General features: G+C 34.6%; 1 protein-coding gene across 2 annotated transcripts in view; it reads right to left on the reverse strand.

Moving 5' to 3' along the window:
- LOC138690943 (pyrokinin-1 receptor-like) overlaps positions 1 to 20,665 on the reverse strand; it is a 310,043-nt gene that overhangs the window by 33,460 nt on the left and 255,918 nt on the right. The gene's annotated exons all lie outside the window — the stretch shown is intronic.

The following is a 20,665-nucleotide window of genomic DNA, read 5'->3' on the forward strand; positions in this document are numbered from 1 at the left end:
ATATAAATTATATTTTAACTGTTTACACGTCATGTGGGGTGATTCGGACATTTTTAACTGCGCTGATCGTTATATGAGCATTTTGCCAACAGTATGTATCAAATACAAGTGACAATCAAATCAAAATGGAAGGGGTAGAGCGTATAATTTTAGGCTATTACCTCCTAGAAGAATTATCTATAAACAACACATTGTACAGACCGATTATTTAGTTCTGTCAGCTCAGCGACGCGAAAGAGGGGAATAGGAGGAGTGGGGAGAGTTCCGGAGTAGAAATAAGGGCGAGCGGTCGGTAAAGGAATGCATTTCAGCTTAATTTTACTAGAAACATACCGCTCTACCGCACTCATGACATCCGATCGCTCCAACGGCAAGCAAGTGAATAACCCAAACTACACTCTTTTCGCTGTAAGAAAAATCCTAATGTAAACACAAGCACGTGGCTGTCATACCCGTGATTGGCTCACAGTCGAAACACTCGCATGACGCAGAAAAATATAGTCCGTATTTGGAAACTATATCTTGTATTATTTGAAAATAAAAAATTGAATTATAATTTGTTAAATACAATTTCACTCATATGTAAAACGACATGTAAAAGAAAATATACTGTTATATTTTGTTATGTACTATGAACGCGGATGAATACAAACAGTAATACCGACTTAATCTGTTCTTGTAACAAGCTGGCGTCACTTGAGCTCGTAGTTGTTCACGTAAGCACGTGGTACTGAAGTATGGCTTCTGCATCCTCGGTGTGTGTGTGGTTATTAAACATAAGAGTGGAAACCCTCTCAAAAGCGGAGAAAAACAAATAGTCTTAAATGTATATAATAAGTTATGTGAGTTTCAATTAGAATAATTATAAAGTAAATGTTTCCTAATCAAATGAATGCATAGTAATGAGGTTAGGCCTACTTGACGAGTAACGGGAAATCTTTAACATGAAACAGAATGTACAACAGTAGGCGGGAACATATACTGAGAATCTATGGCGCCAAACAGCGGCCAATGACGCCTCACTTCAGTCACGTGCTATTGTTTATATTAGGATTTTTCTTACAGCGAAAAGATTATAAATGGACTCGCCTGACCAAGGCGCACATCGCCGGCGGCTGTCAGGATTAAATAATAGTATTGTACCCTGTATACAATATAATATGTTTGAGACTATTAGCTCGGTCATGAAGGAATAATTACAGCCATGTCTTCGAAAGTCAGTGGATTTCTGATCTCATTCGGGTATATTATTTCCCTTCAAAAGTTTCTAAACATTTCTTTGAATGCAGGTATTTCGACAAACAATATGTCCCTTTCAAGAATGAAATAAAAGCTTATACTTTGCGGTACAGAGATCAGTTGAACCTAAATAGGACGGAGGAAGTGTTAAAACAGTTATGGAATTCTTCTCAAAGAAACATGAAATGATAGTCCTTAGTCTTAAGAAAACACGTGTTCCCACTATACTGTAGCTCGATATTTCACCACTCTCAAATATTATAACAGGAAAAATGTAATGTAGATGTTGTGTAATGGCTATTGATTTTAAATTCAGTCACTCTTGTTTTGTAAGAGCTATAATCTGTGTAATTGCGTCAGTGGGGGTGACATTGGAAGAACGTTACAGAATTACAAGAAGTCGCTTGGAAATGAAGCAAAAAACAAATTATGATCCTAAGAGTCTAGAGGCTTCTGTTAGAATTGTCAAAGTAGAAAAACGTTCCTATCGTGAAGCTTCAAAGAAATGAGAAACTGAAGAACAAGAAGTAGCTGAAAGTGCTTTACAGCAAAAGAAAGACGAACAAGTGGCAAATGATGGCATCCCTTCACCTGAAGAATGGCCATAGGAAGAGTATTAGATATAGAAGCTTTTATAGTGGTCAGTTATTACTATAACTAAGGAATAAAACTACTCGCAAGTATGTAATATTTGTAACAGATGTATGAGTGAAGGAAGTATAAGTGAAGTTCCTCCGGACACACAGCAATAATCATTCTGTATTTATTTTTCCTGAAGTTGATTATTATAATAGAACTCCAAAAGAAACGATTGCCGAAGTTTTAAAAAACTGCAAAAAGAAAGCGTAGGCTTATATTCAAAATAGATGTTTTATAAAACAAGCCGAAAATTAATCTCAGATATGAATGTTTTTTTTTTTCATTTAAACAGAAATTTGTGTGAAAATATATTGTATTGATAGCTGTAATAAATACTGGTAGTATTTTTATCATTAATTGTATGTTTAAGAAAATAGTTATTTATAATTATGTTAACTTAATTACTATTAATTGTAATTAAATAATTCACTAATTAATTAATTAATTAAATAATTAATTCAGTGTTCTGCCCAAGTTTCACTGCAAACTCAGCTTTCTCCAATCTTTCTAATTTTTTTGCCTTCATTTTTGTCTCCTCTTATCATCCATATATTTTAATGTCGTCTGTCATCTGATATCTTCTTCCAACTATTCTCCCGTTCACCATTCCTACCAGTGCATCCTTCAGTAGGCAGTTCCTCCTCCTCTTCCTGATCAGTTTCAGCATCATTCTTTCCAACACAGCTTCATTTCTTATTCTGTCTTCCATTCCGTACGCTCCATTCTTTTCCATATCCACATTTCAAATGCTTCTATTCGTTTTTTTTTTTTTTCGCTTCGTGCTAATGTCCATGTTTCTGCCCCATACAATGCCACACTTCACACAAAGCATTTCACTAGTTTCTTTCTTAGTTTTTTCCAGAGGTCCGCAGAAGATGTTCGTTTTTCTATTAAAGCTTCCTTGGCCATTGCTATCCTCCTTTCGACTTCCCGACAGCAGCTCATGTTACTGCTTATAGTACACACGAAGTATTTGAAGCTTTCCACTTGTTCTACTGCCTCATTTAGAATACGAAAGTTTACCTTCTTCAATTTTCCTCCTATGGCCATGGTCTTCGCCTTATTTGCATTTATTTTCATCCCATATTGCTCACAGTTGTCATTTAGCTCCAGTAGCATATCCCTTAGTTGAAATCCAGACGTTTGAGATGGGCAGGGCATGTAGCACGTATGGGCGAATCCAGAAATGCATATAGAGTGTTAGTTGGGAGACCGGAGGGAAAAAGACCTTTAGGGAGGCCGAGACGTAGATGGGAGGATAATATTAAAATGGATTTGAGGGAGGTGGGATATGATGATAGAGACTGGCTTAATCTTGCACAGGATAGGGACCGATGGCGGGCTTATGTGAGGGCGGCAATGAACCTTCGGGTTCCTTAAAAGCCATTTGTAAGTAAGTAAGTAAGTAAGCATATCCCTTAGTGTCGTCTCCTCTTGTGCTAACAACGTCATATTATCAGCAATCTGATGCACTTTATTATTCTTCCTCCTACTATCATTCCTCACATGTTCTGAAAACAGTTCTTTATTAAATCCTGCAAGTAGATGTTGAATAGTTTATCGAAAAAAAGACATCCTTGTCGTACTCTTCCCCCAATTTCACTTCCTTCCGACATTTTTTCTCATATCCTGACTTTCACTCGTTGTTTCATATAAAGATTACTGAACAGCCTTCTCTCTTTCAAATCCACACCAATTTATCTGTAGGACTCATGTCAGTTTATTCCAGTCCTCTTTGTCAAAAACCTTTTCTATGTCCACAAATACTACATACACTTCTTTATTCTTATGTAGGTATCTTTCGCATATTGATCGTAGCAGTCGAATTGCATCTCTCGTACCTTTTTTCTTCCTGAAGCCAAACTGCTCTTCTTCCAACTGTTCTTCCATCTATAATATAAATGTCGATTCAGTATTTGCAAAAGAATTTTCGCCGTGTGCGATATCAGGCTCATATCCCCACTCCTTACATTTCTTGGCATATGTGTTTTGTTGGATGATGGTATGAAAACGATACTAATCTATGTGATGCTGCGAATGTCTGCTCCGTACATCACTAATGCTCTTTTTCCTCTAATTCATACCGTAAAATTGCTTTAGGATATTTTATTTAATTAAAACTAACTGCTATAAGCTAATATGTTCTAAAAGTACCTCCTTTTTATATAAGTCACTATCCACTTTATTAACTTGTAGCTACTTGCGGTAGGAGAGAGAACACGATTTTAAATGTTCACGATTGAACTAATTTTTAATGAGGAAACAATGACAGGCATACAAGACTAACAGAAGCCTCGAGAATTAGCCTGCGAGATACAAATTTTCTGTGAAAAGTGAAGACGAGATTGAATAAAAACGAAATGAAACAAATTACAGAACAATGTCAAATACATCCAAGGAAGAAGGAGACGAATTCATGAATAATATCACACGGTTGGTTAGAAAATTGTCCGTGCAAAAATACATAAACATTATCTTCATAGATTATTTTGGCTGTTAAACGCTTATATTATTTGTTGCTAAATTTTAATGAAAATGAATCACGTGAATTTATTTTATTTCATATGAATAATTGCGGAACGGAGTGATTCGTAAACTCTGGATATAAATAAACTTCACGCAGTAGTAAAGGAAAATTCCTGTACACAGATATCATCTCATTATCATTTTATATCTAAGTACGATGGGTGCAGAAGTCTTATATTTTTGTGAAAATTCTCAACACGTTTTTTTTGTAAAATCGCAGTAGTTTAATAGTTTATACACTTGTCTAAGAACAATAAATCTACAGACAAAGGTAAAAAAAAAACAAAATTAGAAAGAACTGTAAATTTAAAATCCCTCCGTGTTAAAAAATTGTCTTAAATTAACCAAGCAGAGACGCATGATCTGAGACAAGCTTTAGTTAAATTGAAAATGTGCAATGAAATATATTCGTAGCATTTAAAAAATATTGCTTATATTTATTATATGAGTTGGTAAGTCTGCAATATGAGATGTTAAAAGTAATTTCTTTCTCTTGTATCATAGGAATAAATATAATTTCTTAATATTAAGTTCGAAAAATTATCTTTAATATAGGATTAGCTGTAGAATATATCAATTTATCACATGATTTTGTTTCTGACAAAAGTATACAGTGAGAGTTGTAAGTTACATTTGATATAATATTATTCTTACGGTCCTCTTTTGTAGCAAAATCAACGTATTTATAAGAGTACCGGTACTGATATCCCATAGTAATATTCCAGAATAAGAATGCTTTGAGAATAAGCAAAATAAGCATAACGAATTTAGATTCCAGGTACAACTGTTTTAATCTTATAAGGAGAAACAATGTTTCAAAAAGTTTACTAGAAATACGATTAACATGATTTTCCATGTCAACTTAGAGCCAACAATAATACCTAATATGTTTTGGTAATTAGGTACAGGAATGATAATTTTCAAAGCAAAAAAGTAAGTTAGTTTTAGCTGAGCTCAACAAATAACCATTAGCATTAAACAAAATTTTAGCATCATTTATATTTTAATGAACAAAAAATTCTAAAAATATCACTATGATTATTTATTCTAGTCTCGCACTGTGGCGTCCTTGTTTTTTTCTTGAAATTTCGGCCAGTGTATGAGACCGGTGTCTGCACAGCAACGTGATATCTTGGGGAGTTACTATAGGTAGCGAAATTCGGTTACAACCAGCTATAATGGCTGGGGGATTATCATGCTAACCACACGATACCTCTGTTTAGATTGGATGATCGTTCGCCTTTACAGAAGCTTGTGGACGTGACGCCGGCAATCGACTGGTCGGTCCTGGCTCTTAATGGGCTATTACGCCACAAATTTATTATTTTTTTTGTTAACTCAAAAGGTATTACCGTCCGCATACAGTACTGTATGATACTCTATATTATAAGTTATGTCATTAGTAGCAAACAAAAACAAAATCGAACCTAATATTGAGCCGTAAGGAACTCCGTAGTAATATTTAATATTATCAGATTTGTTACCATTGAGCAAAATGTAGTATAACGACAATAATAATAATAATAATAATAATAATAATAATAATAATACAGAAGAAATGTCAGAAGGAAGAGAAATAGGGAGAGGCCTACGAAAAGGCTGCCCATTATCACTTACCCTGTTCAACATCTGCTTGGAGAATTTAGTAAAGAACTCTCTTCATAAAATAGGAGAAGTGATGTAGTAGCAAGAATAAAATGCATAAGATATTCTGGTGATATGGGGTTGTTAGCAGAAGAGGAGACGATACTAAAAGATATGCTACTGGTGCTAAATGATAGCTGTGAGCAGTATCGGATGAAGACAAATGAAATAAAAGGAAGACCATGATTATAGGAGGAATGATAAAGAACGTAAAAATGCGAATTTTAAGTGAGGCAGTACAGCACGTGGGCAGCTTCAAATTCTTAGAGTGTACTATAAGCAATAACATGGGATGGAGCCAGGATGTCAGATAGAGGATAACAATGGCAAAGAAAGCTTTTAAAAGGAAAAGGAGTATCTCCTGCGGACCTCTGGAAAAAGAACTAAGGAAGAGACTAGTGAAGTGTTTTGTACAGAGTGTAACATATGAGTCAGAAACATTACGACGAAGTGAAGAGAAGCGTCTAGAAGCATCTGCAATGTAGATATGGAGGGAGCACGTGAAATGGACAGACATAATAAGCGATGAAGCTGCGTTGGAAAGAGGGGGTGAAGAAAGATTGATGCTGAAACTGATCATGAAGAGAAAGAGGAATTGGTTTGATCATTGACTGAGAAGAAACTGTCTACTGAATGATGCACTGGAACGAATGGTGAAAAGGAGAAGAGTTCAGGGTAGAAGAAGATATAAGATGATATACGGCATTAAGATATATGGATCATATACGGAAACAAAGCGAAATACATTAAAATAGGAAAGTTTGGAGAAAGCTAAATTTGTAGAGAGAGACTTGCTCATGGGTACAAAACTATGAATAATAGCAATAATAATAATAATAATAATAATAATAATAATAATAATAATAACAAAAACAACAACGAGAATGTGTACTGAAATATTGAACTTGCAGTTTAATGAAATCCTGAAATAGTGTGTTTCGCTGCATCAAGATAGTTAGTTATTCGGACAAACATTACTTCGTAAGATATACGGAATACAGTGCCATCTGTAGTTTTCTCAACGTATTTTGCTGTATTGATCGCATCCTGCAGTGCTTCTCTCTGGGAGCCTGAAATACAAGGAAAACAAATCGAGTGGTGGTTCGAGCATCGGATAATAGGTGGCTCGCATATCACATCTAGACAAACGATTACACAGGATTTACAGCACACATAGAGGCATGTCCTGGTATAGTGTCGAGAGTTTTTCATGCCTCTAGCGAGATCTAGTGTAAGCTCATAATTCGGGAGTCTTTAGGATGCATACTAAATGGATCCGCTGTTAACGGTGGTGTCAAATACAATCTAATGCCTCGCACTCACAAAGTAACCTATCAATAAACCCTAAAGACATTATAATTCCCAAAACTTGTTGCGCGGTGTCAAACTCAGCCCTTTTGCTAGTGAGAACACATCTTACATGAATTAGGTTATCTCCAGGCGAGTACATTTAAAAAACATGCCTTGTACAGTATTGTTCAAAATAATCATTGTGAAAGATGCAGGAAAAGAGTTGCCGAAGGTTTTTATATTATTTGAAGTTGTTGAAATTAGTCATAGCACTTGTGAAATATTTACATTCAAGTTAAGAACATTGTAGGCCTACATCTTGACTGCACAACTTTGAATACTATACATTTTATATTCTTAAGAACATTGTTTATTCCTGGCAGAAATATGGACACTAATTTGCTGAATATTCTTCTGTAAGTGACGGTGCCCGCAACTGATAGGCCTGTGACTTATATATGCACTGTCCTTTAATTTACTCACTAGATGAATCGTATTCATCAGTGTTGATATATTTAATCAAATTGTAAAACATTGTTGATTGAACAACTATTAGAGGAGAAAAATTCGCTCCTGCGCCGGGTATCGAACCCGGGTCCTCGGTTTTACGTACCAAGCGCTCTAACTACCGAGCTACGCCGAAGTTCAATCTAGAGCACCGGATCGAATCCCACTCCTCTAGCGTTTTTCTCTTTGTGGCCTTCTCCTTGTTCGTTGACATATATTTGATTATATTATGTAGATTGGTGATTGAGTCGTCTTTGATTTATATTCATTATGTAAAGTGAAATTTAAAATCATAATAATGTAACATATTGTACGTTTGTAAGAAATATATACACGCTTTTCCCAAAATTTATTTTTCTACTTGTAAACCGTACACATTTTTAACATTTCCAGTTCGAAAATGTTATTTCATGTTGTGACGTTAGTCCACCATAGTTTACATCACTATTAATTGAGATCCTACTACCTTAAAAAAAAAAATATATATATATATATATATATATGATCTCAAAAATCAACAACAGTAACTATAAGTTTAAAATATTATTCTTCATTTTAAATTAATTAAGCATTATAAAATATTGTACCGTGTTATACAACTAATCTAGTTGTATATACATTTAGGTTATCATCTTGGAAACAAAAATCAAAAGACGCCATAGGCAATTTAAATAAATTTAGTTACGAGTTTTCTGTGGAACAATACAAAGAGCTGAAGTATTAAAAAAGAAACATTATTAAAAAGGTATAAAGTCGTTTCATTGCCTCTATTATAATATGTCGACAGCTGAAAAAAGTCAAATAAAAGTCATGTTTACGGTTTACAAGTATTGTACGCATAGACTATGGCATGAGGTGTGCACACATCCCAAGTAGGTACAACACGGTACCGTCCGCAGAGAGCACCACGCGAACACCGAAAACAACTGCCACTCTGCGTTCTCAGTCATTCCTCGTCCGTACGTGAACAGAGAACATTGAGATACGTTAACATATCATTCACCAGTGGCGTAGCATGAAATTTTGAGCAGGGGAAGCTAACTCAAGTTGTCTTTCATGCAATATGAGAAAGCGTATTACAAAAATACAGTCTTAAAATAAATAGTAGTCAATGTCAAGTCAGCAGTCGAAGATTGGTTGGAACATCGTAAGTAACACCAATAAGGCATGATCTCAAATGATACGTAATAAAATAAGATTTCACGGTTTACACATAACTCTAACAAATAAACACGTATACGTATAACATTAGCTCACTCCCTGTCATACTTAGAGAAATCACAATATTAGTATCATTACGTAAGTATGCGTCTGTCTTTTGGTTGTGTCCTTCATTGACAGCAAGGGAGTCGGTCATTTGTTTTTTAAATCACACTTTTGTTCGTAAGTCAGTTTTGATAATACAATTGTCCTAAAAAAATTCAAGTAAATTAGTGTCAGGAACTGACATTTCGCTCATTATTTATTATATCAGCCACAGTGCACACTAACACTTCAACTGAACACAACTGACGAAATGGGATAACTCGGAAACTACTTATTTTCAATGTTAAAGCTAGCTTCTTTGCGAGCCTTGCGACTAGGGTAGCTTAGTTAGAAAGGGATGGAAAATCTGCGGGGTGGATTACACAGAAGAAACCGATCTGCTTGGAAGCTGGTGTGTGCAGGCTTCTTGTTTACTGCTGCATCACAGATCATCCTGAGCTGCAGCATCACAATATTTAACGCGTAAATATAAATTCTATTAAAATTAACAAATAATTTTCTCCATAAACTGCAGGTTTATTATGAAATTATTATTAACTGGGGAAGCTAAGCTTTTTAGCTTACATTGAGCTACGCCACTGTCATTCACTTGTGTTCAGTGAAGTGATATAATGCCGAAGACAGGGGTTAAAGAACATAGAGTGTATTCTTTAATACAAGAATATGGTGGCCACATTTTTAGTGGTGATACTGGTGAGACAATTAAGTGTCGGATATTAATGTGTGCATTAAAAAGATAACAAAATAATCGACGGAACATCACTGTAATACACAGAAATACACGAAAAATTTTTCTCGTCTGTTAGAAGAAAATAAGGGTTCGAGTTCAAATTCCGCCTCAATTACGAAATATGTCTTTTGCCTGGATTTGTGTCGAATGATAAGTTGCAATATTCCATTCAAACCTCACTTTAAAGGGTTTATAGAAAAGTATACAAAATATGCCATTACAATAGTTATATCAACGTACAACCAATATTCAGTGGTTATTCCGTGTGTCAATTTATATTTCTCCTGGCCTATACTTGCACGCGCCTCTAGTGTACCTACTGTGCTTACGTAAACAACTACGCTCTGGCGAGACAAATTAGTCGCGTTGTAGTTACCTTCACATCCGAATGACTTTTTTTCCACTGTCTAAGGGTGCGAATGACTTTTTTTCCACTGTCTAAGGGTGCGAGACCTCAGACAAACGAAGACGAATTAAATACATAATCAGAAATTAGATTTCTCTCATGTGTGACAGGATGGAAATTATTATACCACAGGTCAAATGGTAACATAAGACAAGATATAGAATCAATCTATAGTAAATACACCGTTGTTACAAATTATTATTGAATGATTTCAGAAGGCTATATTTTCACCAATATTGAACAAAACTGGCTAATTAGAAAATCGGCTAATGCCACAACTCACGGAGGAGGAGGAACAGGTTTTTATTTTCCATCAAGTAAGAGCCCCTACAATTTGGTGTAAGGAGGACTAGAGGTACCTATATCAACACCTACCAGGTCGATATATTGATCATGTAACGGACGCAGACTGCACCTCCAGCATATGGCCACCCCGTTAACAGGATTTCACAGTGTGTGATTTCTTTCTGTGTGGTTTAGTCAAGGGCAATGTTTACATACTTCCACTTCCAGCGACGTTGGCCGAATTGAGAAAGCGCATTAATAGAACAATCAGGAACGTCACATAAGACATGCTTGAGAGAGTTTGGCAAGAATGGGATCACAGCCTGGACGTCAGCCGTATTATACGTGGGGTTTATGTCGAGTGCATCTAAGGTCAGTATGAAACTTCAGATTTTCTCTTTCAAATGGTAAAATCACGTATTTATGTTTAATATTGGTGAAAATATAGCCTTCTGAAATCGTCTAATAATTAATTATAAACACGGTGTACAATTGAAAAATATAAAATTAATTGGAGAGATCATATCCAGCGAATACCAGACACCAGAATAACAAAGATCGCTTTCCAGCATAACCCTAAAGATGAAAGAAGCGTGGATCGACCTCTAAAAATAAGACGTGAAGAATTTTGAGAAGGAACATGCTACAAGTGCCTAATCTTTGAAGGCGATGATGACGATAATGATGATGATTATATGTGTTATATATACTCGTAACATTCCTCTATTATGGGAGCAGTAGGGCCTAATAATTAATCAATTCACCAGACATAACGATCGGATTTTCAATCAAAATAATTGAATAGACAGTAAAATAACTTAAGAATATGTATGATAAGACTTTCCTGTGTTAAACTTCAACGTACCTCGTTCACAAGTTTCGACCTATTCATGGGTCATCATCGAAACATTTAAACGAGGTACATTGAAGTTTAACACAGGAAAGTCTTACCATACATATTCCGAAGTGATACAGTGTTAAATTTGTGTAATCAAGATGTATAAAATAACTTACTTGATACAATAGATATAACAAGAATAGGAAATTGTATTATATTGAGTTCTTCGATAGCAGTAACGGTCCTCTTTAATATGTTCTACCAACCTATATTTATGCCCCATACCGTTTACCGAGTTCCACTGTGTCCAGCTGAGACCCTTATAAATTAATTCTTGCAGTGCCACCCGTCCTGACAAGTAATTGTCTGTAACATTATCCGCCCCAGAGGAAACGAATGCCATTTAGAGGCGTACAGCAAGCGTTAATTGACCTCTTGAGTGTATTAGGTCAACCATCGTGAATATATCGCGCTTCGCAATTACATAGAAACCACACCCATCTAAAGATAATATTATCGAAGATTAATTCCAGGATTTGCAGTATTGAAATTGTCTTTAAACTTGATTAAATTTCACTAGCAGTGATTCATTTCGACTGAAAGATATTATTATTATTATTATTATTATTATTATTATTATTATTATTGTTAGACTTAAAAAAATATATTACTCATGTTTGACAGATCCTACATTGCTGTTGGCTTAATGAGATTTTCATGTCGTCGTTCTTCCTGCAATAACTCCTATGTGACAGATTGATCGATTTTCAGATTTTTGATCTATTAATTAACTTAAATAGTGATAGAGCAAATAATAAAATCTCCTATATATACGGTGAAAGAACAGTGGAAGGAGAAAAATTCTCTCCGGAACCAGGATTTGAACCCGGGTTTTCAGCTCTACTTGCTGATGCTTTATCCACTAAGCCACACCGGATTCCCATCCCGATGCCGGATCGGATCGTCTCAGTTAAGTTCCACATCTTGGGTTCCCTCTAGTGGCCTGCCCTCTGCACTACGTCGTAGATGTCTATGAACGTAGGATAATGTCCACATATGTGCGGGAGTGCACTCGTATGAATGACTGACTGGCCGGGATTCGACGGAATAAGCGCCGTCTTAATTCACAAAGTGATTTACGCATATCATATATATCATTTTAATGTACCGTAGTACATATGAAGTTTCCATGCAGATATTCTGCGTCATCGTACGATGAAAGAGTAGTGGAACGGAGAAAAATTCTCTCCGGTACCGGGATTTGAATCCGGGTTTTCAGCTGTATGTACTGATGCTTTATCCACTAAGCCGTTCCACTACTCTTTCGTCGTATCGTACGATGACGCAGAATATCTGCATGGAAACTTCATATGTACTTCGGAACATTAAAATAATATATAGGCCTATGATATGCGTAAATCACTTTGTGATTTAAGACGGCGCTTATTCCGTCGGATCCCGGCCAATCAGCCACTCATATGAGTGCATCTCCTAATATATATGGATATTGTCCTACGTTCATAGACATCTACAGTATGACGTAGTGCAGAGGGCAGGCCACTAGAGGGAACCCAAGAGGTTGAACTTAAACTGAGACGATTCGATCCGGCACCGGGATGGGAATCCGGTGTGGCTTAGTGGATAAAGCATCAGCACGTAGAGCTGAAAACCCGGGTTCAAATCACGGTGCCGGAGAGAATTTTTCTCCGTTCCACTACTCTTTCATCGTACGATGACGCAGAATATCTGCATGGAAACATCATATGTAATTCGGTACATTAAAATAATAAATAAAATAATATATATCTCTTATATGTAATTATATTTATTTCTTTCGATAATTTAAGAATTCACAGTCTCCTATGTACTACTGCTATAGGAAGAATAAATATGTTTTTCTTCCTACTGAACAATTTTATATTTTGCACATAGGAGTTATTACAGGAACAACGATGATATACACAATATCTTAATCCGAATTATTCGCTTGTAATAATAATAATAATAATAATAATAATAATAATGATAACAACAATCACTAGAGCAATAAACCGCATTAGAAGCACAGATCTAATTTTAGATTCAACAATGCGTTATGAAACCTGTATTAACCAGGCCATATAAGTTCATTAGAAAGGAAAAATAAATTAGTTTAATACTATATGAATTTTATTTCTTTCTGTACTCCAAATCAGTACGGAAAATGGAACTTAACGTTCTAGTTACTTTCCGGACTACAGGCCTACGAATATATGCGAATACACTATGATAAACCTAGCATGACAAAACTCAATTTATAATTATCCTTTTGGACGGATCTATGTCATCGGATGTTATCCCTATAACCACAATTATGGCTTCAACATATATTTAAAAATAATAAAGTAAGATAGCACAAAACATATACTCGTACTTCAAATCATTTTTATGAAAACTGACATATAAAAGCTTCAGTTCAGAGACATACTACCATAATATCAAGAAAATCTTCATAATCGATCGAAGTGCCCTGTAACATGCAATATATACAAGCTTGAATTTTTGAAGTCAATAAATTAAAGATACATAATGGTACTTATATCAGTTCGCATTAACTTCCTAAGTGAACTAAACATACATACATACATACATACATACATACATACATACATACATACATACATACATACATACATACATACATACATTACATACATATTAATTTCACCTTTGTTCCACTGTTTCATAATGTCTCCTATAATTTTCACTGTTACAATTGCAATTACTACATGATTCTCTCAAGGCCTCTGTATCTCATCATGACGATTCTGCCGACAGATGCCACCTTTCTTTCCTGTACCTCTACGATCACGTCGGCAATTACTATTATTATAATGCTGTTCTCATTTTATACGTTATGGGACATGAAATCGTCTCAGAACGACAGAATTCAATATAACCAACATTATTCAAATAAAATAACTTACTGTTGTATTGAACTAATGACAAAATTTAACATAAAATTACAATAAGTTTGATTTACTGTAATACATGAACAGAATCCTTTATATTCCTTCTCATATTTCAATTTTTATTTGTTTGGGATTAAATCTCCGATCGCTTCGTTGCATTTTCCTAATACTTCTTTTGAAATCTCACATCCCTCTCTTAAACCTGCCGCCATGATTTTAAGGAACACGGACGTTCATTGCCGCTCTCACATAAACCCGTCATCAGTCCTATCCTGAGTAAGATTAATCCAGTCTCTACCATCATATCCCAAATCCCTCAAAACCATTTCAATATTATCCCAATTTACGTCTTGGCTTCCCCAAAAGTCTTTATTCCTTAAGTCTTCCAACTAACACTCTATATACATTTCTGGATTTACCTATTCTTGCTTTATGCGCTGTCCACCTCAAATGTCAGGATTTAATGTTCCTAATTATGTTACGTGAGGAATACAATGCGTGCAGTTCTGCAATGTGTAACTTTCACCATTCTCCTGTAACGTCATCCTCCTTAGCCTAAAATATTTTCCTAAGTACCTTATTCTCGAACACCCTTAACCACTGTTCCTTTCCCAAAGTCAGAGTCCAAGTTTCACAACCATACAGAACAACCGGTAATATAACAGTTTCATCAATTCTAGCTTTCAGTCTTTTTTAGAGCATACTGGATGATAAAAGCTTCTCAACTGAATGAAAACAGGCATTTCCCATATTTATTTTGTGTTTAATTTTCTCTTGAGTGTTATTTATACTTGCTATAAGCTTATATGAATTTTTCCACTTTTTTAAAGGATGAGTTTCCAATTTTTATATATTCCATTTCATACTATGTTCTGGCACGAAACCTAATCATACATACACTTTGTTCTTCGAGGTTTACTTTCAGTCCTATCTTCCTACTTGCTTCAAGTAAAATTCCCGTGTTTTCCCTAATAGTCCGTGAATTTTCTCCAAACATATTCACGTCATCCGCATAGACAAGAAGCTAATGTAACCTATTCAATTCCAAACCCTCTCTGTTTTCCCGAACTTTCCTACTAGCATATTCTAGAGTAAAGTTAAAAGGTAAAGGTGATTTGCTATAGCCCGCAGTGAATTGGAAAATCACCTATATGGACTCTGCTGATCGTTCCATTGAGACACATTTTGATTAATCGAACTAGTTTCTTGGGAATACCATATTCAATAAGAATTTTATATAAAACGTCTCTCCTAATCAAGCCATATGCCTTTTTGAAATCTATGAATAACTCATGTAATGTGCTCTTATACTCTCATTTTTTCTTAGAATACAAAAAATAAATCTGATCCATAGTCCATCTATTATGCCTAAAAACACACTGATGATCCCTAATTATATCATCTACATATGGAATTAATCTTTTCAAAAGAATATTGTACAAAATTTTGTACAACGTGAATGAAAGTGATGGTATTAGTTACCAAATATTGAAAAATACTGCAGTTGGTAGGACTATCATCAAAGATTCTCTAGACAATCTCTTTATAACTTTATTCATATTTTAAAGTGATTTATTCATTTTCTATCAATGAATAATTTTTCTTGGTATTTACCCATTTCTACATTTAGTGAAATACGAAGTTATTACTGTCAATGAAAGTTTCGTTTATTGTACCTGTGTACAAAATTTAATTTTGATATGATTTAAAAATGCTTTCCTGAAAATTAATATTGTACTATCCTTTTCGTTTTTGATACATTTGGACTAAACTGGAATTCATAATCTTTTTCGGTCTGGGATGATTTACTCCAAATTTTTAAAGTAAATAATAATAATAATAATAATAATAATAATAATAATAAAATATGCATCAATGAATCTATATTAATTTCTCGTCACCACTACTATTACCTTATCATCATCATCATCATCATCATCAACATCACCACCACCACCACCACCATCTTTATTATAACCATCCTAAATGCTATGACTGTAAGATCTTTGTTCATATAAATTCATTTCAGTACTATAAATCAGCATTTGACACTCATAAGTTGGTATCCATAATCATGTGGTCAACATGGAGTTCAGTAAACCACACCTTCCTTCTGATCATATTTGAGGAAAATAAATATCTACTTTTTTGACATAGGTAGTACCGGTTTCTTGTTAAATATTTGGCCAGAAAAGTAATCCTTGATCGAATTCGTAATGAAACCCTATTTGCAATAAAAATGCTTTCCTTTCAAGGGAAATAAACCTATGTTACTTTATTTTATACTAGCCGTACCCGTGCGCTCCGCTGCACCTGTTAGATATAAATATAAAGTAATTACATAATTGAAATAGGACATTTGATCCAGGGAACATTCGTGTTTGATATAAGGGTAAATCGTTTATTATGTTCCTTAATTTAAATTGTATTTGCATAATTAAAATGCGATCATTTTGATCCAGAGACCACTCATTTGGTCATAAAAATTATTTTAGGAAATACAGGAAACGAATGTACAGAATAGCCTATCAAGTTTTCTGTGCATAAGAAGCTATTTTAATCTTACCTGTCCTCGATTCACTCAGAAGTTACTGTAATAACATTATAGCATTATATCCATCTAGAAAAATTACACATTCCAATGTTGAATTAATAATTAATTATACAAATCGGTTAATTTAGCTTCCGATATTACTTCATACAAACGCAGAAATATTATCTGTAGGCTATCTTTCATAGCTTTCGATTGTTGCTGTCCAAGGCCCCTTATAGACGAAGTCATTGGTTTTTTAATTCATTACACGGCCTTAGATGGCAGTTATTCTAATTTTAAAACTCATTCATCTCATTAAATATCAGTCCTGTCAAAATTTTTCAAGGAATAAAACTTATCGGAAATTATTGTTAAAGAAACTTTTGTTATGTAACATTTTTCACAAAAATCAATAATAAGCGAGATATTTCGATTTATTTAATTCAGGCCCCCTTATAACCTCCCTTTTAAATAATGTATTTTGAATGCCATATAGCCTAAAATCTAAGTTACAACGAACTTAATTTATATTCCAATCTCATCGAAATCCGTTCAGCCATTATCGCGTGAAAAGGTAACAAACATAGAGACAGACAGACAGACAGACATACAAACAAAAATTTCAAAAAAGCGATTTTCAGTTTCAGGGTGATTAATTATATATGTTAGGATCAATTATTTTTGGAAAATCGAAAATTACCAGAAAAATTTCGGCTACAGATTTATTATTAGTATAGATGTTGAAAATAAAATATTCTATACTTCTGTTCAAAATGGAGAATTTGTTTCTTTGGAAACAACAATATTACGTTATGTCCGCAGTACTTCCACTCCTTTGTGTGAAATACAAATGGACGTGAGGGAGAACGTGATGGTACATGTGTAATCCTAAGAAAAAGCTGTGCTTTGCTACATATGTTAAGCCTCGCAAAGAGAAATGAGACCTACGAACGGGGTCAGAACGGGACGATAAGTCTTGAAGCAAGACTATCCCCTGTTATGTAGCATTCAATTCTCTGAACCTTTAAATCGAGCTCGTTTTGGAGCAGAAACGTTAACAAATGCTCAAAGCTAAGGACTTAGGAAATGTAATTGCAAATGTGACTGCAAATAGAATCGTTGCTAAATCTCTCATTCCCCTTATAGCCGATCCACTGAAAAATGTACAACTACAAAGAGCAATTCCAATACAGTGAAACCTCTCCTTACGGACACTCCCAAGATACGGACACTCCTCGTATACGGACAGATTTTTATGTCCCAACTGAAATAATATAGAAATAATGATAAATTTAACTCTCGTTTACGGACACTATCAGACACGGACATGGACAGCTGTTTCACAGTTCTAAAGCTTGCTTTACCTCCTGACTGCGGACAGAACTTGGATTTCAAAACCTAATGTGTTACAAAAATGGAAAATTTAGTTCATATATTCCTTAACATGAAAGAAGACAATAAGGGTCTCGTAGGCTACCATTAGCCCAGCCGGCTACCCCTTGTTAGCTGTAAGCAGGTGGATAAACAAGTCATTAAATTTAACGTGTCTGATGGGTCCAAGGTTTCCGCGATCGTGAAATTGTATTCGACACATGATAGGGTTAGTAAGATTATTCACTCCACTTCAATCAGTTCTGTTTCGAGAGACATGGCACCTGAACGTAAAGGTTAAGTTGAAAACTGTAACTTAAATTAGAGTACTGCATTACTGTAGACTTAAAATAAAATTACATGGCACAGTACTCTATTTTCCTTTTTCGGTCTTATCCACTGTAGATCAACGTTGCAAAGAATTTACTGTAGTATACTGTATTTAGAATTAAACTACAGTAAAACATTTCATATAAAGTGTGAAGGGATACATAACGCATATTATAAATTTACTGTTTGATTGAGGAGCCTCCCTCCCAATAAAGGACGCCTCCCAGATGCGGACAGATTTTTACGTCCCTTCGATGTCCGTAAATGAGAGGTTTCACTGTATATTTCTATTATTTTTAAAATAATCATGTTTCTTAGTTACATACTGTTAAGTTTTCGTTTTACGGTGAAAACTTGACAAGGAGAATTCTGCTCCAAAGAAATCACAAGATGTATGCTGAAAGGAGCAGTTATTGGACAATATTCAATACACCGAGTGGTTACGATGTTGGCCTTCTAAACCAAACCCGCGTGTTGAAAGCCAATCGAGGATATATCCATTCTTAAAGGGCAAATTAAATTGATAGAATTTTGTATCTAGAAAATAAATATAATGAAATGTTGAGCATTTATGGTAAATAGAATAAGCTTCATTAAGACAAAATTACTAGACAGATATTCCTTGCCCCCATCGACTTTTCTTCCTGTGAAATTAGAATTACTGTTTTAGTCAAAATCTCGGTAGAGACTACAAAGTACAAGACAACGTCTCCTGAGGTACCCAACAAACAAATACTAGGAAATAGTGTAGTAAATTTGATAAAATAAGACTTCAAAAATCGCTGCATTTAAAAGACGAAAAAAATTGTAGTTAATTAAAGTATGGTTCAGATTCAGACTGTAAGAGATTTTTTTTAGGTTATCTTCGAGAATCCTACTGCCACTCCAGTTTTCATTCCTCCATTGAAGAATTATGTGTATCTATCTCGGTCATTATTGGATAATACACTATTCAATACGTTTTATATTTTTATGATCTGTTGATTTTGGTTTGTTTATTTTGTGGCGTTATATCAACTGCGATGGTTATCTACCATTCTGAGTGAAACGAAGGCGATAATGTCAGAGAATTGAATCCAGGATCCAGCGCCCAAATATAACCAGCATTTACTCTAAATGGTTCGGGAAAAAACCCAGGGAAAAACCCAAAACCATATATCATCTCCACCGGAATTTAAACCCGGGCCCATTTGTTTAACGGCCAGACATGTTTACCGTTACTCCACAACGTTGGACTTTGTTGAATAATTATACCCCGTTACTTCCGTGAGAAATTTCATTTCTATTGTTGTTAAGTAGGTCTATGTGTATAAATTTTAGTTGGAGCTAAAACTTCAAGTAAAATATTTCCACTTTGCAATTGTATAACTAAAGAAGAAATTATCAAAGCACGTCTTAGAATCTTTCTCCTTGTGGAAATGCGTCTTGTATCTTAGCAAAACAACATTATTCTATTTCAACTGGGTTAACTCGCACATAGGTTAGGATAATATAGATGGTCTCCAAGGAAACCTGAATGTTGTACATGCCACATAACAGTAACCATTTAGATCGAAGTTGAAGATAAGAGATTTGGTGTATGGTGATGTAGATATCGTAACTTAACAAACGGCGATACTTGTAAACGACATTCACGCAGCAAACGACTCGAATGAGACATAAAGCGGCTTAAATGCATTCTATTGCAACATTACTTCTATGGGAGCTGAAGTTAGCTTGAAATGAATATTACACCTAACAGGATCAAGTTTTAAGAGATATGCAATATGTTAAGTTTTTAAACTTTTTTCCATATTGATAAATGACTTTGAGAAACATCTGGTGCTTAATGGAGTCTTTAAATACGACCACATGCAAAAGCGGAAAGTATTTAGTGTCACACTCTATTGATGTTCAGCGAATTTAAGAGCTAATATAAGAAATACCGAACATTTAGAGCAGAAAATTTCAATTCGCTCATTATATTGACACCAGAAAAGAAAACCAAATCAATATCGTAAAAATTATATTGTTTTAATATGAGTTATTTATTTTATAGTAGACAGCGTGAATTCCATACATACTATAAAAATTATTGACAAAAAAATAATATATTGCCTTTGTCTAAAGT

Source organism: Periplaneta americana, chromosome 16 (assembly GCF_040183065.1).
Source record: "Periplaneta americana isolate PAMFEO1 chromosome 16, P.americana_PAMFEO1_priV1, whole genome shotgun sequence".
In the NCBI taxonomy this organism is placed as follows: domain Eukaryota; kingdom Metazoa; phylum Arthropoda; class Insecta; order Blattodea; family Blattidae; genus Periplaneta; species Periplaneta americana.